This window comes from Rhynchophorus ferrugineus, unplaced genomic scaffold, assembly GCF_030347505.1.
Source record: "Rhynchophorus ferrugineus isolate W39M unplaced genomic scaffold, kcgeb_rfMv2 rfM1, whole genome shotgun sequence".
Lineage (NCBI taxonomy): Eukaryota > Metazoa > Arthropoda > Insecta > Coleoptera > Curculionidae > Rhynchophorus > Rhynchophorus ferrugineus.
The window spans coordinates 6,857,000-6,884,859 of NW_027472580.1; the positions used below are offsets into that span (position 1 = coordinate 6,857,000).

Consider the following 27,860-nt stretch of genomic DNA (forward strand, 5'->3'; position numbering starts at 1 on the left):
CAACACCTACTTAACCGGGATTTCTTGTATATTTTTGCATAATTCAATTTTTTTTTCATAATTTTATAACAAATTAGAAGTTGTATAATTATAATTAGTTGTATAATTATTATAGTAAAATAATTATCCAAAAATATTGAAATTGTTAAAAATATGTGAAAGAAAAAATAGTAAATTACACCCAATTATAAAAAAAGAAGGAGGATGTTTATAAAACAAAATGCGTTAAAATACAAGATCTAGAAATAACGAAAATATAGGAACATAAAATTGTAACGAAATATTCTGTTAAAATATAGAGATATTAGCGGACTTAACAGACGTTGTCCAAGTCCATTAACATATTTTATTTCGACAATAAAACAAATAATATAAGATGATCGCAATAATATCGAATTAGTGGCTTTGTTGTAATATGTTTTTATAATCGAAAAATGTTTAAAATCTTGAAACCCTATTACAGCGCCACCTACCGATCATAATTGTGGTTCTAAACCATTCTCAAATCCACATAACAGGTATACACAAATCCATCAAAATCGGTTCAACTGTTAGGACGATATATATATATATATATATATATATATATATATATATATATATATATATATATATATATAGCGTTAACATCACATGGTTGTTCATATTTTTCTCTTCTACAAATCCAATTTTACTGGTGAATATATGTATCCACATTATCCAAATATAGCAATGATTATGTGCCTTATGTACTTATTCGGGCTGGTAGGTAATTCTGCAAATAATCCTTTGCTGCTAAAAATAGATAATAAACCTACAAAAATATATAAGACTCTGGGCCTTGTTATATAAGATTTGATATTCATTAACTGCTCTAGACTGGAAAAAATTTATTTATTATATAAAATAATGGAAAATATAAGTTTTCAGCAAGATAGAGATTAATTCATTAAAACAAGTTGGCTTGAATTTATAGATATTAAATTTTCATTGTATCTCCAACACTCACATATATAAGAAGGCAAAAGATTATTTGCAGAATTACCTACCAGCCCGAATAAGTATTGCTATATTTGGATAATGTGGATACATATATTCACCAGTAAAATTGGATTTGTAGAAGAGAAAAATATGAACAACCATGTGATGTTGACGCTAATCGTATAGAACAGCATTATGTAGAATTCATGCAATTAGAATTTTGAATTAACCGCACAGTTAATGAAATGTGTGACATTGTGATGTGGTCAAGATATTTTTGAAAATGAGTGAACAATTATTTGAATATTATGTAAACTTTAACCAAATTGATAAACAATGGTATGAGGTGACTTTGGAGAAAGAGAACAATAAGAAAATTTTAAATGACAAGAATATGTTAGTTTGATGTGAAGTATTTTGATTTGGTGATATTTGATAGATATGTATTTGATTATTCACGATCTATTGAAGTTTATTCATACAGACAGAGTTATATGATTGTGCTAATGATGGACACCTGATTGGTAGAGATCAAGATTATAAACGATCTTCGTGAGGAAGAAGCGAATTTGGACTTGATGACTTGTGAAGCTTGTGCTTGTTCAGAGAATGCGAAATTAGCGTCATTTAAGGAGCAAAAATTGATGGTTCGAAAATTGCGTACGCGACCTCTAGGACCAGATCGGTATTATGCCATTATAAGAGCAGTAGTCATTGATGAGCAAGAACTCAAGAGAAATTGGGCAGGACCGAAGGAGGTCATACCAGTAGCTATACGGAGTCAGGATGGACATGGGGTATATAAATATCAAGTCCAGAATCGATGAATGCCTTGCATTGAATTGAATGAGTTGAATGGCATAGCTGTCAAGGAGGCATTTGCGGTCAATACAGATGAAATATTTGATATTTATAAAAGGAAATATTGAAAATGCCTTTTATTTAATGAATACTAAACGTTTTTGATAAAACTTAATAATTAAGTATGACTGGCGACAGTTTGTTTGTTCAGGACGGATGAACGGACAAAGATGGCAAGATCTTGGTCAAGCTTTCAGCGGTATGGTATTAGTAGTTGTCCAGAATATTATTGCAATTTTGAAATAGTTCCAATGGTTGACTTTTGAGCCAGCGTTTTGACGAAATATACGTAATTAAGTTGTCATGTCCAAAACTGATCTGTGTTATGCTTTTACTGTTCTGAGGACAGAACTGAGTTCGGGATGGCCGAATGTAAGATAATAGAGAACAGCATTATTGACGAATTACGTAGATGGCACCCAATAACTCATTCGCTAATCGACGTAGACGTGGTGTCGGTACAGGGCGATGAAAATGCTGAGATGCACACTTTTTGGATAGACAGACCGGTGCCTTGACTGGAAATCATATAGTTTCTTAGAGTCTGCCGACGAGTATCTTGATGACGTAGTTTATGGAGGAATGTTATTGTATCACCGTTGTAATACCCTGAATATTATCAAAATAGTTACCGATATAACGTTTTCTTAAATGTTTGTATTTTATTTACTAAGGAAGAAAATTATTTCTTACATGAATCAATAACTTAAAGTACAATTCTATTACATTGCTCCATTACATTATAAACATTAAACATAAACTTCTGAATTTTATTTATAACCATTTTATTAAAATCAGTACTAATTGGTCATTCAACCAAGAACGTAGATTAATTCAAAACTCCTCTATCAAGAAACTAAATCTAATATAAAACGAGAGTGAAACGATCCCATTCAAGTCCTAATCACCGTGATAGTGTAATCTTCTCTATTGCCCAACCTAGACCGAAATAAATCTATATTTTATTCAAATTCGATAGTGTAAAACCTGACACTTGGTCAACACGCGGACATAATTATACCAATTTAAGCAACTTCGGTATGCGCCTATTTGTAGATCGACAGGGGCAATAAATCTATGTTGGAGATAACTAAATTGGCTGATAAATCATCGTACAGAACGAAAAACGGGTGCCGATTGGGTTCGAGATACATTTTAATGAGATATATCAAAACGTAGTTATTTAATAAAGAGTTTATTTGGTTCATTAATTTCGATTACAATGTTAAAAAGTTATCTTTAGGTTATTACTCCTTGTCCGGAGGTTTAAGATGAAAGAGTTTTATATTTATTATATTTTTCTCCCTTCCAGAAATACATTTGTGTCTTAAGAGGATTAGTATACCTAGATACGTTATTCAGAAAAACAATTTCGGATTTAGGACAGGCGTATATTTAATTAGCTTACAATGTTAAACATTTTTCTTACGGTTATTACTCCTTGTCCAGAAGTTTTAGATGAAAGAATTTTATATTTATTAAAACCTTGCTTCCTTCAAGAAACTTATTTTTGTTTTAAGACGATTTTATGTTCTAAATAACATTACAGGTCTGACATTTTGTACTATAAAAACATATTTGACAGTTTTCTGAATGTTTGATTCAGTGATGCTTGAAATCAAGTAAAAACAGACACAATGAAGAAAAAATACATTATATTTTCTAGTTTTTCTTGGATGAGGATAAAAAAGCAGGTGAGAAGTTGAGAATCTGAACAGTATTTATGGTTATATCACTGTAAGATCAAATTAATAACAGTTGGTGCAGTGGTTAGAAATTTGAATTTAGAAACACTGCCTTTATTACCCATCAGGTAAACATTGCACAAAGAACCATTTGGAATCATCGGGGAAATGCTGGTTACAAAAAAGGCAGAAGGATATTACTTAATGGTGACATATGTGTAAGGCATTCTTTTTTCCTATACCAAATTAGTGTTTATCCACACCACCAGCGGATGTCTAGAGTTAGCAAATTTTTAGTTGTGTTTGGATTTTATTTATGAAGTTTCAACCTCTCTACTGAAGTTTGACTATAAGTTTGTTTTCAAAATATTTTTGGATAATTATTTAAAATAATTAATAGGTTTTATGAACCGTTTAAATTTTATTTTGTTATTTTGTACTGTATAATGAAATGTTGATATTGATACAAGAGGGGGGCAATCTACTATCATTATAGGTTGTAACAATAAGTTCTTGAAGTCGTCTTAATTATATAATTTCCATCAATGTATATTTTAAAATCTGAGTTATATACTTAAACTTTTGAAATTCTCATTCTCGGTTGAAAAAACCGCCGAAAAATATTAATGCAGAGTATAAATATGGTGATAAAATCAGTGATTGAATTTGACTGTTAAAATTTTGTATTGAAGAAACGTCATGCTACAATGATGTGATCTTTTCTGAAAAAAACTGTTTCCCAAAAAATATTTCCAACTTCGATTTTTTTTGTGTATTGTTGCGTTCAATACTGGATTATTCTCAGAATAGCATATTTACCTTTGCGTATTAATTTGTGAAGCTTGGAATAACACAACAGTAATGAATGTCGAAAACTGAATAATTCAATTATATTAAATTAAACACTGTTATTTTATCTATAGAAATGTGTACTGTATGTGTATTTTTACGTTCAATATTGGATTATTTTCTGATTTGCATATGTTTCTTTGTCTTTAGGTATTAATTTATAATTATATATACTATAATTATGTTTTCAATTTTTTGTGCATAGTTGGTGGGCTTCAGCAACAATTTTTTCAAATCAAATAACACTAATGAATGTCGAAAATCGAATAATACAATAATATTAAATTAAAAACTGATATTTTTTCTAGAGAAACGTTGAACCCATCGAATTTAACTGATATGTTATTTTGTGCAACTGTTGTTTACATTGATACAAGCCCTTAATATGTAACACATTTATTAATTTATTATTTTACATTATTCTTTGGTTTCATTATTTATTATTAAGTATTTGGGTCAGCTAAAAAAACTTTTTTATGAAATTTATCATTACTGTCAATGTACTGTAACACAAGAATGCATCATCATCATAAATATACACATCATGGTGGTAGTGGTGACTAAATATACACATCATCAATTTTCTTCTAAAGCGATCTTTTCTTGGCAAACCTGAACCTTTTGAACATTGTTTTCCGGCTGCCCATTTAACTGAAGAACTTTTTCCATCAGACGTACTGTAATGAATCCAGATTTATTTTTATTAGCACAGGTATATTCTGAATTACTCAAAAATCGTAAATTAGAAACTGTTGATTTAACTGATTTATTTAGAGAATTGTCTATGAACTATATTCGGCGATTTAACAGTTTTTTATATTAATATAAATAATAAATAATTGGCATTTTAACCAATATATATATATATATATATATATATATATATATATATATATATATATATATATATATATATATATATATATATATAGCTTATCGAGATATATACATATAATTACCATTTAGGTTATTTAACACCATCCAGTTAAGTTACTTAACTTTATTCTTCAATGTACTTTAATGTTATGTATTTCAATAAAAAATTGTTACATACAAGGGCTGGACAAGACAATATGAGACAAAGCATAGTTACAAACGTATGCTTGTGATTGTTTATAATTGTAATCGTTCATATGGTAAAGTATAAAATGCGACTTATTATTTCTTACTATTTATTCTTTAAATTTAATTTACTTTCTAATTATTCTATTTCTATATATATATATATATATATATATATATATATATATATATATATATATATATATATATAGCTTATCGAGATATATATACAATAATTACCATTTAGGTTATTTAGCACCATCCAGTTAAGTTTAAGTTAAGCCCAACTAGAAAAGATACTTAACTTTATTCTTCAATGTACTTTAATGTTATGTATTTCAATACAAGATTGTTACATGCAAGGGCTGGACAAGACAATATGAGACAAAGCATAGTTACAAACGTATGCTTGTGATTGTTTATAATTGTAATCGTTCATATGGTAAAGTATAAAATGCGACTTATTATTTCTTACTATTTATTCTTTAAATTTAATTTACTTTCTAATTATTCTATTTCTATATATATATATATATATATATATATATATATATATAGCTTATCGAGATATATATACAGATAATTACCATTTAGGTTATTTAGCACCATCCAGTTAAGTTTAAGTTAAGCCCAACTAGAAAAAACACTTAACTTTATTCTTCAATGTACTTTAATGTTATGTATTTCAATAAAAAATTGTTACATACAAGGGCTGGACAAGACAATATGAGACAAAGCATAGTTACAAACGTATGCTTGTGATTGTTTATAATTGTAATCGTTCATATGGTAAAGTATAAAATGCGACTTATTATTTCTTACTATTTATTCTTTAAATTTAATTTACTTTCTAATTATTCTATTTCTATATATATATATATATATATATATATATATAGCTTATCGAGATATATATACAGATAATTACCATTTAGGTTATTTAGCACCATCCAGTTAAGTTTAAGTTAAGCCCAACTAGAAAAAACACTTAACTTTATTCTTCAATGTACTTTAATGTTATGTATTTCAATAAAAAATTGTTACATACAAGGGCTGGACAAGACAATATGAGACAAAGCATAGTTACAAACGTATGCTTGTGATTGTTTATAATTGTAATCGTTCATATGGTAAAGTATAAAATGCGACTTATTATTTCTTACTATTTATTCTTTAAATTTAATTTACTTTCTAATTATTCTATTTCTATATATATATATATATATATATATATATATATAGCTTATCGAGATATATATACAGATAATTACCATTTAGGTTATTTAGCACCATCCAGTTAAGTTTAAGTTAAGCCCAACTAGAAAAAACACTTAACTTTATTCTTCAATGTACTTTAATGTTATGTATTTCAATAAAAAATTGTTACATACAAGGGCTGGACAAGACAATATGAGACAAAGCATAGTTACAAACGTATGCTTGTGATTGTTTATAATTGTAATCGTTCATATGGTAAAGTATAAAATGCGACTTATTATTTCTTACTATTTATTCTTTAAATTTAATTTACTTTCTAATTATTCTATTTCTATATATATATATATATATATATAGCTTATCGAGATATATATACAGATAATTACCATTTAGGTTATTTAGCACCATCCAGTTAAGTTTAAGTTAAGCCCAACTAGAAAAAACACTTAACTTTATTCTTCAATGTACTTTAATGTTATGTATTTCAATAAAAAATTGTTACATACAAGGGCTGGACAAGACAATATGAGACAAAGCATAGTTACAAACGTATGCTTGTGATTGTTTATAATTGTAATCGTTCATATGGTAAAGTATAAAATGCGACTTATTATTTCTTACTATTTATTCTTTAAATTTAATTTACTTTCTAATTATTCTATTTCTATATATATATATATATATATATATATATATATATATATATATATATAGCTTATCGAGATATATATACAGATAATTACCATTTAGGTTATTTAGCACCATCCAGTTAAGTTTAAGTTAAGCCCAACTAGAAAAAACACTTAACTTTATTCTTCAATGTACTTTAATGTTATGTATTTCAATAAAAAATTGTTACATACAAGGGCTGGACAAGACAATATGAGACAAAGCATAGTTACAAACGTATGCTTGTGATTGTTTATAATTGTAATCGTTCATATGGTAAAGTATAAAATGCGACTTATTATTTCTTACTATTTATTCTTTAAATTTAATTTACTTTCTAATTATTCTATTTCTATATATATATATATATATATATATATATATATATAGCTTATCGAGATATATATACAGATAATTACCATTTAGGTTATTTAGCACCATCCAGTTAAGTTTAAGTCAAGTCCAACTAGAAAAAACACTTAACTTTATTCTTCAATTTACTTTAATGTTATGTATTTCAATAAAAAATTGTTACATACAAGGGCTGGACAAGACAATATGAGACAAAGCATAGTTACAAACGTATGCTTGTGATTGTTTATAATTGTAATCGTTCATATGGTAAAGTATAAAATGCGACTTATTATTTCTTACTATTTATTCTTTAAATTTAATTTACTTTCTAATTATTCTATTTCTATATATATATATATATATATATATATATATATATAGCTTATCGAGATATATATACAGATAATTACCATTTAGGTTATTTAGCACCATCCAGTTAAGTTTAAGTTAAGCCCAACTAGAAAAAACACTTAACTTTATTCTTCAATGTACTTTAATGTTATGTATTTCAATAAAAAATTGTTACATACAAGGGCTGGACAAGACAATATGAGACAAAGCATAGTTACAAACGTATGCTTGTGATTGTTTATAATTGTAATCGTTCATATGGTAAAGTATAAAATGCGACTTATTATTTCTTACTATTTATTCTTTAAATTTAATTTACTTTCTAATTATTCTATTTCTATATATATATATATATATATATATATATATATATATATATATAGCTTATCGAGATATATATACAGATAATTACCATTTAGGTTATTTAGCACCATCCAGTTAAGTTTAAGTTAAGCCCAACTAGAAAAAACACTTAACTTTATTCTTCAATGTACTTTAATGTTATGTATTTCAATAAAAAATTGTTACATACAAGGGCTGGACAAGACAATATGAGACAAAGCATAGTTACAAACGTATGCTTGTGATTGTTTATAATTGTAATCGTTCATATGGTAAAGTATAAAATGCGACTTATTATTTCTTACTATTTATTCTTTAAATTTAATTTACTTTCTAATTATTCTATTTCTATATATATATATATATATATATATATATATATATATATATATATATATATATATATATAGAGTATCGAGATATATATACAGATAATTACCATTTAGGTTATTTAGCACCATCCAGTTAAGTTTAAGTTAAGCCCAACTAGAAAAAACACTTAACTTTATTCTTCAATGTACTTTAATGTTATGTATTTCAATAAAAAATTGTTACATACAAGGGCTGGACAAGACAATATGAGACAAAGCATAGTTACAAACGTATGCTTGTGATTGTTTATAATTGTAATCGTTCATATGGTAAAGTATAAAATGCGACTTATTATTTCTTACTATTTATTCTTTAAATTTAATTTACTTTCTAATTATTCTATTTCTATATATATATATATATATATATATATATATATATACATATATAGCTTATCGAGATATATATACAGATAATTACCATTTAGGTTATTTAGCACCATCCAGTTAAGTTTAAGTTAAGCCCAACTAGAAAAAACACTTAACTTTATTCTTCAATGTACTTTAATGTTATGTATTTCAATAAAAAATTGTTACATACAAGGGCTGGACAAGACAATATGAGACAAAGCATAGTTACAAACGTATGCTTGTGATTGTTTATAATTGTAATCGTTCATATGGTAATGTATAAAATGCGACTTATTATTTCTTACTATTTATACTTTAAATTTAATTTACTTTCTAATTATTCTATTTCTATATATATATATATATATATATATATATATATATATATATATATATATATAGCTTATCGAGATATATATACAGATAATTACCATTTAGGTTATTTAGCACCATCCAGTTAAGTTTAAGTTAAGCCCAACTAGAAAAAACACTTAACTTTATTCTTCAATGTACTTTAATGTTATGTATTTCAATAAAAAATTGTTACATACAAGGGCTGGACAAGACAATATGAGACAAAGCATAGTTACAAACGTATGCTTGTGATTGTTTATAATTGTAATCGTTCATATGGTAAAGTATAAAATGCGACTTATTATTTCTTACTATTTATTCTTTAAATTTAATTTACTTTCTAATTATTCTATTTCTATATATATATATATATATATATATATATATATATATATAGCTTATCGAGATATATATACAGATAATTACCATTTAGGTTATTTAGCACCATCCAGTTAAGTTTAAGTTAAGCCCAACTAGAAAAAACACTTAACTTTATTCTTCAATGTACTTTAATGTTATGTATTTCAATAAAAAATTGTTACATACAAGGGCTGGACAAGACAATATGAGACAAAGCATAGTTACAAACGTATGCTTGTGATTGTTTATAATTGTAATCGTTCATATGGTAAAGTATAAAATGCGACTTATTATTTCTTACTATTTATTCTTTAAATTTAATTTACTTTCTAATTATTCTATTTCTATATATATATATATATATATATATATATATATATATATATATATATATAGCTTATCGAGATATATATACAGATAATTACCATTTAGGTTATTTAGCACCATCCAGTTAAGTTTAAGTTAAGCCCAACTAGAAAAAACACTTAACTTTATTCTTCAATGTACTTTAATGTTATGTATTTCAATAAAAAATTGTTACATACAAGGGCTGGACAAGACAATATGAGACAAAGCATAGTTACAAACGTATGCTTGTGATTGTTTATAATTGTAATCGTTCATATGGTAAAGTATAAAATGCGACTTATTATTTCTTACTATTTATTCTTTAAATTTAATTTACTTTCTAATTATTCTATTTCTATATATATATATATATATATATATATATATATATATATATATATATATATATATATAGCTTATCGAGATATATATACAGATAATTACCATTTAGGTTATTTAGCACCATCCAGTTAAGTTTAAGTTAAGCCCAACTAGAAAAAACACTTAACTTTATTCTTCAATGTACTTTAATGTTATGTATTTCAATAAAAAATTGTTACATACAAGGGCTGGACAAGACAATATGAGACAAAGCATAGTTACAAACGTATGCTTGTGATTGTTTATAATTGTAATCGTTCATATGGTAAAGTATAAAATGCGACTTATTATTTCTTACTATTTATTCTTTAAATTTAATTTACTTTCTAATTATTCTATTTCTATATATATATATATATATATATATATATATATATATATATATATATAGCTTATCGAGATATATATACAGATAATTACCATTTAGGTTATTTAGCACCATCCAGTTAAGTTTAAGTCAAGTCCAACTAGAAAAAACACTTAACTTTATTCTTCAATGTACTTTAATGTTATGTATTTCAATAAAAAATTGTTACATACAAGGGCTGGACAAGACAATATGAGACAAAGCATAGTTACAAACGTATGCTTGTGATTGTTTATAATTGTAATCGTTCATATGGTAAAGTATAAAATGCGACTTATTATTTCTTACTATTTATTCTTTAAATTTAATTTACTTTCTAATTATTCTATTTCTATATATATATATATATATATATATATATATATATATATATATATATAGCTTATCGAGATATATATACAGATAATTACCATTTAGGTTATTTAGCACCATCCAGTTAAGTTTAAGTCAAGTCCAACTAGAAAAAACACTTAACTTTATTCTTCAATGTACTTTAATGTTATGTATTTCAATAAAAAATTGTTACATACAAGGGCTGGACAAGACAATATGAGACAAAGCATAGTTACAAACGTATGCTTGTGATTGTTTATAATTGTAATCGTTCATATGGTAAAGTATAAAATGCGACTTATTATTTCTTACTATTTATTCTTTAAATTTAATTTACTTTCTAATTATTCTATTTCTATATATATATATATATATATATATATATATATATATATAGCTTATCGAGATATATATACAGATAATTACCATTTAGGTTATTTAGCACCATCCAGTTAAGTTTAAGTCAAGTCCAACTAGAAAAAACACTTAACTTTATTCTTCAATGTACTTTAATGTTATGTATTTCAATAAAAAATTGTTACATACAAGGGCTGGACAAGACAATATGAGACAAAGCATAGTTACAAACGTATGCTTGTGATTGTTTATAATTGTAATCGTTCATATGGTAAAGTATAAAATGCGACTTATTATTTCTTACTATTTATTCTTTAAATTTAATTTACTTTCTAATTATTCTATTTCTATATATATATATATATATATATATATATATATATATATATAGCTTATCGAGATATATATACAGATAATTACCATTTAGGTTATTTAGCACCATCCAGTTAAGTTTAAGTCAAGTCCAACTAGAAAAAACACTTAACTTTATTCTTCAATGTACTTTAATGTTATGTATTTCAATAAAAAATTGTTACATACAAGGGCTGGACAAGACAATATGAGACAAAGCATAGTTACAAACGTATGCTTGTGATTGTTTATAATTGTAATCGTTCATATGGTAAAGTATAAAATGCGACTTATTATTTCTTACTATTTATTCTTTAAATTTAATTTACTTTCTAATTATTCTATTTCTATATATATATATATATATATATATATATATATATATATATAGCTTATCGAGATATATATACAGATAATTACCATTTAGGTTATTTAGCACCATCCAGTTAAGTTTAAGTCAAGTCCAACTAGAAAAAACACTTAACTTTATTCTTCAATGTACTTTAATGTTATGTATTTCAATAAAAAATTGTTACATACAAGGGCTGGACAAGACAATATGAGACAAAGCATAGTTACAAACGTATGCTTGTGATTGTTTATAATTGTAATCGTTCATATGGTAAAGTATAAAATGCGACTTATTATTTCTTACTATTTATTCTTTAAATTTAATTTACTTTCTAATTATTCTATTTCTATATATATATATATATATATATATATATATATATATATATATATATATATATATATATATAGCTTATCGAGATATATATACAGATAATTACCATTTAGGTTATTTAGCACCATCCAGTTAAGTTTAAGTTAAGCCCAACTAGAAAAAACACTTAACTTTATTCTTCAATGTACTTTAATGTTATGTATTTCAATAAAAAATTGTTACATACAAGGGCTGGACAAGACAATATGAGACAAAGCATAGTTACAAACGTATGCTTGTGATTGTTTATAATTGTAATCGTTCATATGGTAAAGTATAAAATGCGACTTATTATTTCTTACTATTTATTCTTTAAATTTAATTTACTTTCTAATTATTCTATTTCTATATATATATATATATATATATATATATATATATATATATATATATATATAGCTTATCGAGATATATATACAGATAATTACCATTTAGGTTATTTAGCACCATCCAGTTAAGTTTAAGTCAAGTCCAACTAGAAAAAACACTTAACTTTATTCTTCAATGTACTTTAATGTTATGTATTTCAATAAAAAATTGTTACATACAAGGGCTGGACAAGACAATATGAGACAAAGCATAGTTACAAACGTATGCTTGTGATTGTTTATAATTGTAATCGTTCATATGGTAAAGTATAAAATGCGACTTATTATTTCTTACTATTTATTCTTTAAATTTAATTTACTTTCTAATTATTCTATTTCTATATATATATATATATATATATATATATATATATATATATATATATATATATATAGCTTATCGAGATATATATACAGATAATTACCATTTAGGTTATTTAGCACCATCCAGTTAAGTTTAAGTTAAGCCCAACTAGAAAAAACACTTAACTTTATTCTTCAATGTACTTTAATGTTATGTATTTCAATAAAAAATTGTTACATACAAGGGCTGGACAAGACAATATGAGACAAAGCATAGTTACAAACGTATGCTTGTGATTGTTTATAATTGTAATCGTTCATATGGTAAAGTATAAAATGCGACTTATTATTTCTTACTATTTATTCTTTAAATTTAATTTACTTTCTAATTATTCTATTTCTATATATATATATATATATATATATATATATATATATATATATATATATATATATATATATATATATATATATATATATATATATATATATAGCTTATCGAGATATATATACAGATAATTACCATTTAGGTTATTTAGCACCATCCAGTTAAGTTTAAGTTAAGCCCAACTAGAAAAAACACTTAACTTTATTCTTCAATGTACTTTAATGTTATGTATTTCAATAAAAAATTGTTACATACAAGGGCTGGACAAGACAATATGAGACAAAGCATAGTTACAAACGTATGCTTGTGATTGTTTATAATTGTAATCGTTCATATGGTAAAGTATAAAATGCGACTTATTATTTCTTACTATTTATTCTTTAAATTTAATTTACTTTCTAATTATTCTATTTCTATATATATATATATATATATATATATATATATATATATATATATATATAGCTTATCGAGATATATATACAGATAATTACCATTTAGGTTATTTAGCACCATCCAGTTAAGTTTAAGTTAAGCCCAACTAGAAAAAACACTTAACTTTATTCTTCAATGTACTTTAATGTTATGTATTTCAATAAAAAATTGTTACATACAAGGGCTGGACAAGACAATATGAGACAAAGCATAGTTACAAACGTATGCTTGTGATTGTTTATAATTGTAATCGTTCATATGGTAAAGTATAAAATGCGACTTATTATTTCTTACTATTTATTCTTTAAATTTAATTTACTTTCTAATTATTCTATTTCTATATATATATATATATATATATATATATATATATATATATATATATATATAGCTTATCGAGATATATATACAGATAATTACCATTTAGGTTATTTAGCACCATCCAGTTAAGTTTAAGTCAAGTCCAACTAGAAAAAACACTTAACTTTATTCTTCAATGTACTTTAATGTTATGTATTTCAATACAAGATTATTACATACAAGGGCTGGACAAGACAATATGAGACAAAGCATAGTTACAAACGTATGCTTGTGATTGTTTATAATTGTAATCGTTCATATGGTAAAGTATAAAATGCGACTTATTATTTCTTACTATTTATTCTTTAAATTTAATTTACTTTCTAATTATTCTATTTCTATATATATATATATATATATATATATATATATATATATATATATATATATATATATATAGCTTATCGAGATATATATACAGATAATTACCATTTAGGTTATTTAGCACCATCCAGTTAAGTTTAAGTTAAGCCCAACTAGAAAAAACACTTAACTTTATTCTTCAATGTACTTTAATGTTATGTATTTCAATAAAAAATTGTTACATACAAGGGCTGGACAAGACAATATGAGACAAAGCATAGTTACAAACGTATGCTTGTGATTGTTTATAATTGTAATCGTTCATATGGTAAAGTATAAAATGCGACTTATTATTTCTTACTATTTATTCTTTAAATTTAATTTACTTTCTAATTATTCTATTTCTATATATATATATATATATATATATATATATATATATATATATATATATATATATATATATATATATATATATATATATATATATATATAGCTTATCGAGATATATATACAGATAATTACCATTTAGGTTATTTAGCACCATCCAGTTAAGTTTAAGTTAAGCCCAACTAGAAAAAACACTTAACTTTATTCTTCAATGTACTTTAATGTTATGTATTTCAATAAAAAATTGTTACATACAAGGGCTGGACAAGACAATATGAGACAAAGCATAGTTACAAACGTATGCTTGTGATTGTTTATAATTGTAATCGTTCATATGGTAAAGTATAAAATGCGACTTATTATTTCTTACTATTTATTCTTTAAATTTAATTTACTTTCTAATTATTCTATTTCTATATATATATATATATATATATATATATATATATATATATATATATATATAGCTTATCGAGATATATATACAATAATTACCATTTAGGTTATTTAGCACCATCCAGTTAAGTTTAAGTTAAGCCCAACTAGAAAAGATACTTAACTTTATTCTTCAATGTACTTTAATGTTATGTATTTCAATACAAGATTGTTACATACAAGGGCTGGACAAGACAATATGAGACAAAGCATAGTTACAAACGTATGCTTGTGATTGTTTATAATTGTAATCGTTCATATGGTAAAGTATAAAATGCGACTTATTATTTCTTACTATTTATTCTTTAAATTTAATTTACTTTCTAATTATTCTATTTCTATATATATATATATATATATATATATATATATATATATATATATATATATATATATATATATATATATATATATATATAGCTTATCGAGATATATATACAGATAATTACCATTTAGGTTATTTAGCACCATCCAGTTAAGTTTAAGTCAAGTCCAACTAGAAAAAACACTTAACTTTATTCTTCAATGTCCTTTAATGTTATGTATTTCAATACAAGATTATTACATACAAGGGCTGGACAAGACAATATGAATAGGTGGCATATACAAAATATTTATTAAACAATAAGGTTTTGAGTCACTAGTTGCTTTTTAAAATAGCTGTAATTCTTCGCGGATTATATTCGTAGGGTGTCTGAATAAGTACCAAAATATCTACTCCATAACAGTTCAATTATGTTCTGGCTATGCTTCTGCTGAAATATACGTAGCTGAAAATCTTTTTGATTGATATAGACTGTGGTGAACCTAGATGTTGTACATTAGCATCTGTATATATTGAGTAACAAACTTTAAGTAACATTTTGTAATTGAAGTTGGTATTACTTGAAGAATGTTGAGCTGATATAGAGGCACCTTCACCATTTTTTCAAATTACTAAAAACATAATAAACGTAATAAATAAAATATAACGTTGATGATGTTAATCCTCCAATAATAATAATAAATAAACCCGTTAACATGTTCAAAACTGAACCTGATTTATCGGACCACGCCGTACCCGTTCGCCATTTATCCAAAACAATAAATAACGCGATGAAAAAAACAGCGCCGCCATGAAAATCAGATTTTCGAAGACATTAAGACCATTATCGAAAATGTTTTACCATAAATCAAACGGACGCATGAGTTTCCGGTGAAATTGCTACTCAAAATTTAACCCGAGGTAAAAAAGAACGGTCTCTAATAGTCGTATTGATTTATAAAAGTATCGGCTCGACGTTATTAATAGTCGGTTTGGTCTCGCCGGATTTATACAGGTTAATGATTGCGGTTCACCGAATAATTTAAAATATATTTCGATCATGTTTCGTTTTATGTAATAAGCGTCGATATAACGATCGATAGTTTGGCAATCTAATTAAATGGTCGGTTCATCTGTCATCGAACGTTGCGTACTACCGAACAACAGATATTTAACAATATTTGTGCAATATATATCGAGATATCCTCGGTAATAGTCGGTATACGGGTTGACATTAAAGAATCCGGTCATCAGATATCCGGTTTCTTCAGATTTTGTTTGCTATGTTGGTGTGCTATTATAGTTTCGAGGTTCTTTTTATTGCTAATGCTACAAGTCACTTAAAAATTCTGCAAAAATTGGTGTACATTAACTAATGGTTTGTTCTAACGTGGACTTAGAAAGTCTTCGTCACTTCCATAAGAAACTGTGATCGATTTTTAACTTTAAAATGTCATTTATCAAAAAATTTTCAGCTTTTTTAACATGTAACTGTGCGTTATTGTGCAGTAGTATGTTTGTGTCTGTTGGGCGCTATTATTGGATTTGTTTGCAACAATATGTTGTTAAATTTTTTCAGTTGACGTCCTTAGATATCAACACTAAAAGTTTTATGCGGTTTTAGAAGATCCTAATATAGTACAGCTTGATGGTCCCCTCATAATTACAGCAAGACTTTATGAGCATGAAAATTTGGATTTAGGGTCGATGTGAATAGTTCTTCTGGACTACTAAGACTTTTAACGTTCGAGCTGTACAATACACTACAGTCACAATATATTACCGAAAACTCTTCTTTTTTTCTTGACAAGCTATGAAATCGCGAGTTTGATGAACAGAAAATTCAAAATCATCGAGTTTTTTTAGGTTAGGTCATTTCGCAATTGTTTATACTTTCTATTATGATTGTTTGCCAACAGATATCGCTATATTACGTTAATAGGCACCTTAAAACTTTATTCCGGATAACACTGTACTAGAAGAATTTTTATTATCTTGCACATCCTTATAATTGGACACAATTTCCATGTCCCATTTGTTTATAAAAGAACAACTTATTGGACAAGCATAATAACGATATTTGACGTTTGATATTGTATATACGTTAAACTACTGTATATTAATACGAATTTCTTTCTCCAGACAAGTTTTTCTTAGTTTTAAATCAATTATAGCAAAACCATAGTTAAGAGAGTATTTTGAGTTCCACTTTGCCTTTTTCTCACAAGAAGTTTACTATGAATGCCTTTTGGTCGTTAGCTAAGAGCTTTTGACAAAGTCCTATGTGCTGTAAATAATACTAATAAAACTTTTTAACTCTACAAAATAGCTAACTTAAATGTAGTAAAGAATTTCAATTTAAATTAATTTACTTAGGTAATTTTAATTTGTTTTTAATTAAGTGTACGTATAGAAATTAAATATTTTTGGCTCTAAAACTGAACTAGTCCAAATCACGCAAAGGGTGTGATATTAAGTGTACGTATAGAAATTAAATATTTTTGGCTCTAAAACTGAACTAGTCCAAATCACGCAAAGGGTGTGATTATAAATATCATAAAGGACCTTTATTTTATAATTTATTTACTGATCGATAACTATATATGTTGAGAGATTATGTCAATAAACCTATTATCTGTTTAAGAGTTTTGTAACCGATAGTGGACTTGCTTATATAGATTTTGCTTCAATGTTATTTGGATCGCAATTTTCCCTGAAAAAAAATGTGGAAAGCGTATATCTTGAAGCAGAGGATCAGTACTGCTTCTAAATTGAAATTACATATGGTACAAATATTATTTCAAGATTATAAGTCTACAATTTTGGCATCAGTCTATTTATTATCATATCTTTTACATTAATACAATAAAATAATAGAAATTTAGGCGGCTTTCTGCTAATATTTACAACAAAACTAAGTCAAAAAATATCCCACAAACAATATTTAATTATAAGCTACAATTTAATCAATTACTTAATTAAAATATTGTAATAAAAATATGACTATTACTCTACGACTATAAAACTATTACTCTTACAATTTGGCAGCCTTCCCTCTCTATAATATGATTATTAGAGTTTTCGAAAGTACAGAAGCTTATAAGAAATATATGTATTAAGCACTTCCTGATGTAGATAACAAATAACTTCATGTTTATTTTTTATAAAACTGGGTACTAAATTACATACATTATTTGAAAGTAAATATAACATTTCTTCTGTTGTTCCCATTTCATTGTCTTGATAATAGTTTCATCTCCAACATACCATTTTCTAACGCACAATGACCTGTTTATTTTTCAACAATAAAAACATGCAGAGGTGTAAATTAATTCCATTTTTGACTCAACCGCTCGTTGGTAGTATCCAACATAGAATCAGCTACGTAAAGACAGAGAAAACGCGTAGGCTACGCTTTTGGTGTTATCTCGTAAACAACAGCGTTATTACAAAATATTTTTGTAATAATTCCCAAAATAAAAATATTCTGCATCCTCAGGTATTATTTATAGAAATTTACATATACAAATATTTTTATTGTTAGATTCTCAGAAATATTGCCATATATCTTGTTAAAAATATTTGCTCGGTTATAGAATATTTGATCGAATATTTTTGTCCACCAACTTCATCTTTCTAAACGAGGTGAACACTAATAATATTTCACGGCCGAAAAAAAATCGATTCTATTGGAGATTTCGCCACCCACATGGTCCACACGGAGGCCAACAGAAACTAATTAGAAAAGTTTCTAAAGTCGTTAGCGTTAGTTACAGATAGTAATGGACCTCGATGATTTCTGGAGATACAGATTGCTCGAGGTTCTCTCGCAGTTCCACCTAATTAGATATTACAATCGTTACGGCCATGCGACTTATCGACGTGTTGGAAAAAAGAGAAAATGCTGATTCGGTTTTGATTGATGGTTTCGATGTCATTGTTCAGCAGAAATATCTCATATGATTAATAATAAGCTTCTAATATACATAAATCAATTAATGTTAAAACTAACGAAAAATATTCGAAGTACATAACAGTTTTACTATTGCCTCCGTCTTTTCCAGAATATCAACATCCTGATTGATTTTCTTATAATATTTGAAAATAAAACGTACATATTTTCTAAAGAAAAGCTAAAAAAAAGTTTTAATGATTCTAAAATTGGAGGAAAAAATTTGATTAATAAGGTAACTCAATATGTTTCATAAGTTAAAACAAATAAAATATTATTAAAAATTATTAGCAAGTCAATTTGGATTGTTAGAATTTTAGAGTCCTTTTTACCAACTAGGAGTTTACTAACTCAGAGATAGTCCCAAAAGACATCCGGTCTTGCCCAGTCTAGTTATTGGCGTATTTAGAATAATTAGAAAGTAAATTAAATTTAAAGAATAAATAGTAAGAAATAATAAGTCGCATTTTATACTTTACCATATGTACGATTACAATTATAAACAATCACAAACATACGTTTGTAACTATGCCTTCGCAAGATTCGAATTCAAAAAATAATTTTTAGACGTTTTAAAACATAAATAATGTTTCATAGCGTCATAAGAAACACAGGATTCAGTTGTGTAGGTAATGTTAATGGAATCAAATCGATAACCATACAGATAATCGGTGGGATTTAAATATTTAGAAGTTTTATTTTAGGTTAAATGTTTTAAAATTGAAGAAAATGAAGGAACTAAGCATTTTGAAGGTTGTCAAATGAATGTATATATTTTCAAAGAATACACGTGAATAAAACATTGTTTTAGTTAAAATTACAGCACAAAATTCAGAGATTATATGTTTGTCTCCAATGTGTTAAAAATATAAACAACCAAAGGTAATAAATACCGCTTTGTGGCAGTGAATTAATTAAATACTAAATTAAATGTATTTTCAGTGATAATATTATATTGCTCATCATATGACTGGAAATTATAAATAATAACTGTATAAAAATATCAATTACCCCTTGGAGATAACAACAGCCACGTAGACGGGTAACCTGTTGGTGATATAGATTCTTCATATACATTTTTTCTAATAATTTTAACTTAACCTATTAACTTTATATTCAAATACTTTTGTACAATTGGAATTAATATTTTATGTCGTAAATCTAAACCGATCTTTCTGAGATTATTTGTGAGTGTTTTTCCAACTTGTATCTTGTATCTAGAGAAATAATAAAGCAGCAGATCCGAGTTAACTTTAAACTATGAACAACAATGGTATACGCCCAAGTTAACCCATATATATCAAGCTTAATAAACATCGAAAGAAAAATGATTTTCTTTCAACACCCATCTCACGTTTGGAAAGTTAAGAACCGATATGCAATAATCTTCTAATGTGACTTAATCCTAAAATTTAAATTAGCTCCGATGAAGATAGCGGTCGAGCGCGGTCCGTGTAAATCTTCGCTTGATCGGCATTGATTTGTGACAATTATTGACCCAGTTTTAAACTAATTCAAAGGATGTTCGCTTTCTATATGACAATTAAATAGCATTTATCGACCAGAACTGATCGGAGAAGACGGGTATAATAACCGCGTTACGAATTGGGAAACGCCGCGAACCAAACATTTTGTTCAATATCTTTTTAGTGCGACTATAGTTATCAGAAAATTAATGGAACTATTTACAAAAAAAACTGTCTTAAGAAAACATTTACATTTTGAACTTACTGAGATATTAAATTAGAATAATTATAGTGTTACAATTCGTTATTAACAATTTCGTGACACAAATTAATTTCTTGTGCCAATTAAACATTTACCTATTCTGAGAACTAATATTGATCTGTTAAATATGTTTCTCAAGACACTGTTATCATTAGCTTAAGAAAACAGCCTTTTACTATTATATGACACACATTTATCTGTATAAACACACACACTGATGCTGTTCAAAATATGATATACCAGCGATTGGATAAAGATGATTTTATTACTGACATTAATTTAGTCAATTTTCGCTAAAAGTAAAGAATACCAAAATATGAAACATTGGCTGAAAAATTTTTAGATTACTAATAACTTTTTTAGTTGTGTAATTGTTTATACTTTCTATTATGAATGTTTGCCAATATATATCGCTATAATACATGAATAGGCACCTTAAAAATTTATTCCGGATAATACTCTATTGAAAAAATATTTAATTATCTTGCACATCCTTATAAGTGGACACTATATTTACATGTCACATTTGTTTATAAAAGAGCAACCTATTGGAGAACCTAGTGCTGAATACCTATGTTGTTTATTTTTATGAAATGTTCCTCTTTCAAACAAGTTTTTCTTAGTTTTAAGTCAATTATAGCACAACTATATGTAAGAGGGTGTTTTGGAATTCCCCTACCCCTTCCTTCAGAAATCCCTTATCTGCCGGTATCTAATAGCTTTTCACAAAGTCCTATGTATTGTAAGTAAAGTTTTTAACTCTACAAATAAGCTAACTTAAAATGTATTACAAAAATTAATTTAATAACTATTGAATCACTACTAGTTAACATTTTAATTTAAATTTATTAATTTAATTTTTTTTAATTTGTTTTTTGAATTAAGTGTATTTTTGTAATGCTAAAATATATTTTGCTAATCATTAAACATATAGAATTTAAACGTTTTAGGCTCTTAAACTGAAATAGTCCAAATCTCATAAAGGATCTTTATTTTATAATTATTTACTGATCAATAGCTATATATGTTGAAGGATTACTTATAATGTAGGGTATAATGTAGAGTTTTGTGACTGATAGTGGACTTTCTTGTATAGATTTTGCTTATATAAAATGTTATTTGCATCCCAATTTTCTGCGAAAAATGATAGATTGTGTAGATCATGAAGCAGTAGGATCAATATTGCTTCTAAACTGAAATAACATATGGTATCAACATTATTTTAAGAATACAAGCCTGACATTTTGTAATCAATCTATTTATTGTCATATCTTTTACCATAATAAAGGCAATACGAAAAACTAATAGAAATTCAGGTAGCTTTCTGCTAACGTTTGTTGTAAAACTGAGTCAAAAAAACCTACAAACAACATTTAATTACAAACTACAACTTCATCAATTACTTAAATAAAAATTTGATTATTACTCTTAAAATTTTGCGGCCTATTTTCTTACTTCTTTATAAGATTTTTCATAAATAATTCACATTTTGAACCTAGATATTAAATTGCAGTAATTATAATGTTGTTCATTAACAATTTCGACACCAAATAATTTCTTGTGTCAATTAAACATTTACCTATTCTGAAAAATATTGATATGTTAAAATATTTCTCAAAACACTGTTATCATTGTCTTAAGGAACCAGCATTCATTTTTACATGGCATACCTTTATTTGGATAAACACACACAATGACACTGTTCAAAATCTAATATACCAGCGATTGGATAAAAGTTACTTTATTATTGATATTAGTTTAATAAATTTTCGACTAAAAGTAGAGAATGCCATAATATGAAACTTTGGCAAAAACCTTTTTTAGGATAGTAATAACTTTTTTAAGTTTTTAAATTTCTTTTTAGTCTTAATTTAGTTTTTGTTTTAGATAAGTCAAATATAAGTTTTCCTGACTACCAAAGGAATATTTCTTTGAAATATCTCCAGAAATCACACGCATCTTCATATATCAATTTCTTTAAATATTTTATATGTTAAATGTATATTTCTATTCTCAATTATTCTGGAAACTAATTTATTTCTTATAATTTTTTTGATCATTTAAAACCCATTTGAATTATCACCTAACTCATAACTAACCACTAACTCATTTAAAACCACTGAAAATCACTAAATGCATACAAATTTGACATTTTTATTATATCAAATTATTAACCTTACTTTTAAGTTGACTAAATAATAATTCATTTAAAGAAAATAAATATATTACAGATTTTTAGTGCTTCTAATTTCACTGAATATATACTGGGTGCATATAGTATCAAAATATTAAATTTTATAGGTAGATTTTAGTAACTACTTCTTAACAAATGTTTTGATTTTCGAGAAGTTTATTAAGTTACACAGACCACCAAGAGAACATTTCTGGGAAGCGAATTGGAAAGGAAAATCAACACTTCAAATTTCATAATTTTATGTAACAATTTTTATTGTTAACTCTGTATTTTCAATAGTTATTAATATATTCTAGAACCTATTTAATTTCTTATAAATATAAGTTTTTGATCATTCAGAACCTATTCAATTTTTCATTAGAAAAACTCAAAAGCCATCATCATCAACCATATCACGTAAATCTTCATAAAAACTCACTAAGATTCACTAAATGCATAGACACTTTTTATAGTATAAAATGTTGAAATTGAACTAATATTAAGTTTGAAAAATAGATAGATTATAAAATTCAGATAAAAGTAAATATAAATTAAAATAAATATAATTAAAAATAAAACATTATCTCGTACATCGATAACCTCCGGTTTTTGCCAAGATAACACTTTTAAACAAATCAGCGTCGATTAATACATTTAAATATAATGTTGCTTTTTGAAAGAACGATCTTGTTCAGAGTAATATTAACAATTGAGGAAACATCAATTTTCTCATAACATCAACAATAAAAAATTCAGAGGATCCCTAGAATCATCAAATTAGTCTTAACATATTTTTTAACTTGACTAGGAACTTCTCAGTTAATCGAAATATACACATATAAAATTGTCTTTTAAAAACTCAACACAATACTAATGTGTGTTGAGATTATGTCTGACATCCACATACGGAGAAACTTCTTTTGTACAAATATTAAATACGTCCGAAATATTATACAGCACATGACTTTTTCCTGTTGTTAACAATCGGAATTTACACGGGTATATTTATTTTAATAACAAAAATTGTATATCCCGTTGACGATAACTGAAAGAAAATGGGGAATCTTTCTGTTGAATGAGGCTCGTTTGATTTTATAACCACCTTTACGTTTATTTAATGCAAATATCTCATTAATTTGTATCATCAGGGTTATTTTGAAGGATTCGCTTGTTAAAAAGTATATTTGCTTGCGCGCAAGTGTTTATTTTCAGATAGTGATTTCAGTTTTCCTTGTAACTATCGTATAATTTTTATTAGACTTATAATAAAATGTCTTTGTAACATATTTTTTTTAAATTAAAATACACAGAGTGTATTCTTTATCAAAATATTTTCGTATTTATGTAAAAACATTATAGTAGACTGACTTTAAACAAGAAACAACCAAATATATTACTACTAAAAAGCAAAATTATATTTTATTTAACTGCCGTTATTAATCTTTGGAGACAACAACAGTCGCATAGACGAGTAACCCTATCGTGGTATTAATTGTTGATAGGGTTCTTTCTAGTAATTTTAGATTAATCTGTTGCCTATACATTCAATAATTTTAACTAATTTTTCGTCGGAAAGCTTAAACTTAGACGTTTTACAATAGACTGTTTATTATTATTTATATTCAAATAAAACTAAATATATGAAAATTTTTAGGCTTATTATATAATAATATATTGCTGATAAAATTTAATGAATTTTGTAGGAAAAGGTTTGTGTTTTATAATTACATGATTTATCTTGTGTTTTGTGGATAAATTCAGGTATAAAAATGATTATGTTTGAAAAATCTCTTAACTTTTGTTCATATTTTATTAAAAATATTCATTTTAATTATTTAGTTATTGTTGCTTTAACTAATATTATAATTTTAACATAAATTAGGAATTATATTTTACCACATAGTGTAATAATTTTATCAATAAATTATAAATTTAAAATGTAAAAATTTTTAGCGATATTATTTGTAAATTTTTCTACTTTATATATTACTTCTGATAGAAGTAATAAATTTTAACCGTCTTGTGATATAGTTACAGTACCTTGAATATCGTGAGTAAGCTGTCTTTTTCTAGAAAACCTTCAAGTTTTATTTTGCTTTATTTTCAACATGATATTGCTTTAATCATCGTTATTTAATTTCTAATTTTTAGCTCCACAAAACGGTCGTCAGCAGAAACAAAACAAAGCTATAAAAAAAAATTCGAAAACACCGATATCAATTTCAAAAGTACGCGCATTATTTAGATGAACGCAGCACAAAACAATAAAGCTGAGTCACATGCTTGTTGATCTCTTGTCACGACCTTTAAAAAAATCACCTTAATTACCTACTTGTGTAAAGTGATGTTCAGCGAGGAGATCAGTGTTTTGCATCTAATTTAAAATTCTCATTGTCATTCCACATAATTTAATTTAGTCTTAATTTGTTCAAGGAACGCATTATCACACAGACATTATATTGTTCTCAATAGTTCTCAGAATCAGTTTAAATATGCTAATACATGAATATACGTACCTTTTTATGCGATATTAAATATCTAGCGCTGAAGCCAGATATCGGTCTAGAGTGAACTTAATTTTTTCTCTTGATAATTCACTGCCGTCCACTAATTTATAATTGAAATAAAACCACCAAAGTCATTTTGTCTCGGATAACCACTACAATTAACAGTTTTATTTCACGGTACTATTCAGTTTTTATTAATACAGTCTTTTAATTTGCCGGAAATATCCTTGTTTTCGAAAACGGTGAGAAATATCAATCCTGGAAGGGTTGGCGATAACAACAGCCGCACAGACGGGTAACCTTCTGATCTAATATTTCCGTAACTCAACACTGCAAAGTCCGAATCATGTTGCGGATCGAGCGGAAGAAAGAAAGAAAATTCGGGCACAATTTCCTCGACTTCCGGTCGCGGTCGGCGCGGGAACGTCTTCTTCTCGAACAAGGGGGAGGACGAGCAGGAGGCAGCAGCAGCAGCAGCAGCGTCTCGTCGGCGAGTCCTCGCGCACGTGGTGTGACGGTTCTCGGATGATCGGACGTGGTGCTGACTTGGCGATGGTCGGCGGTTCACTGAGCTGTTGTGTTCGCGTCCGGACCACGCCAAAGGATCTGCTCTAGTTCTGGGCGAGATCGAAAGTGTTTTCTTCGTGGATGGACCAGCTGGGTGTAGTTGGTGGAGGTTGGCGGTGTTACCTGATGGTCAGTTAGGTTTGCAGTATCACACAGAACTGTTATGCGGATCGGTCATTCAGAAAAAGGTACAGCGGCGATGGCTCCGTAAATGCGGTTTAACCGGAAATCGTCATCGCGTTATTGATATCTCGACATCATTATAATTGAATAGCAACCTTTAATACTACCTCATTTTGGTACCAATAATCAACTGAATTTTTTTAATCCTTCATGAAAAAACCCTTTATGAATCATTATATTAACGTTTATGTCGGTTTACATGTGTTAATTTGGTACTGCCGAATTTAAATAGTAATAGTATCGACGTATTTCGAATAATTCTTGATACTAAAAAGTATTGAATACTTGTGATAATTTTAAATTGGGAAATGGCAACAGTGTTTTACTGCTACCTAAGAAAAACATTTTTATGCTTTAACTAAAAGTTGGTCAAGATAAGATCCATATACACAGTTTGTTATATATTTAACAAATAATCTCTGGAAATGAGCATTACATTATTTAGATAATTTGAACGGTATTATCATTCATTCCATATTTGGATTATCGATCCGTTAAAAACGATTTATTTTGTAGATCATTTTTGTGGTATTTGGAGCTGTATCATTTAATGTAATTTTATATTTTTATAAATATATTTTCATCTTCGTTAATTAAGAATCTTTTTTCGTTATAATTATATCCGAGTATTGTTTCTTGATAATAATCCCCTACTAATATACAATGTAACATTTTATATTATGGAACTCTTCAAGTAAAAGAAAGAAAGTTCATATTTTGAAATTGGATTGATTGCCATGTCTTGGTCGACTCTCCTAACCAGTGAGTTTAGATTGTGCTCAAATTGAAGCATATTTTATGAATATCTATATAGAT

At 26.5% G+C, this 27,860-nt stretch overlaps 1 protein-coding gene across 1 annotated transcript in view; it reads right to left on the reverse strand.

Moving 5' to 3' along the window:
- The window catches only part of LOC143203131 (uncharacterized), a 183,566-nt gene extending 156,565 nt beyond the window's left edge, over positions 1-27,001 (reverse strand). The window contains exon 1 of the mRNA XM_076415275.1: positions 26,304-27,001. The gene's annotated coding sequence lies outside the window, so the exon portion shown is untranslated. The remainder of the gene's footprint in view (positions 1-26,303) is intronic.
- Between the last annotated feature and the right edge of the window lie 859 nt (positions 27,002-27,860).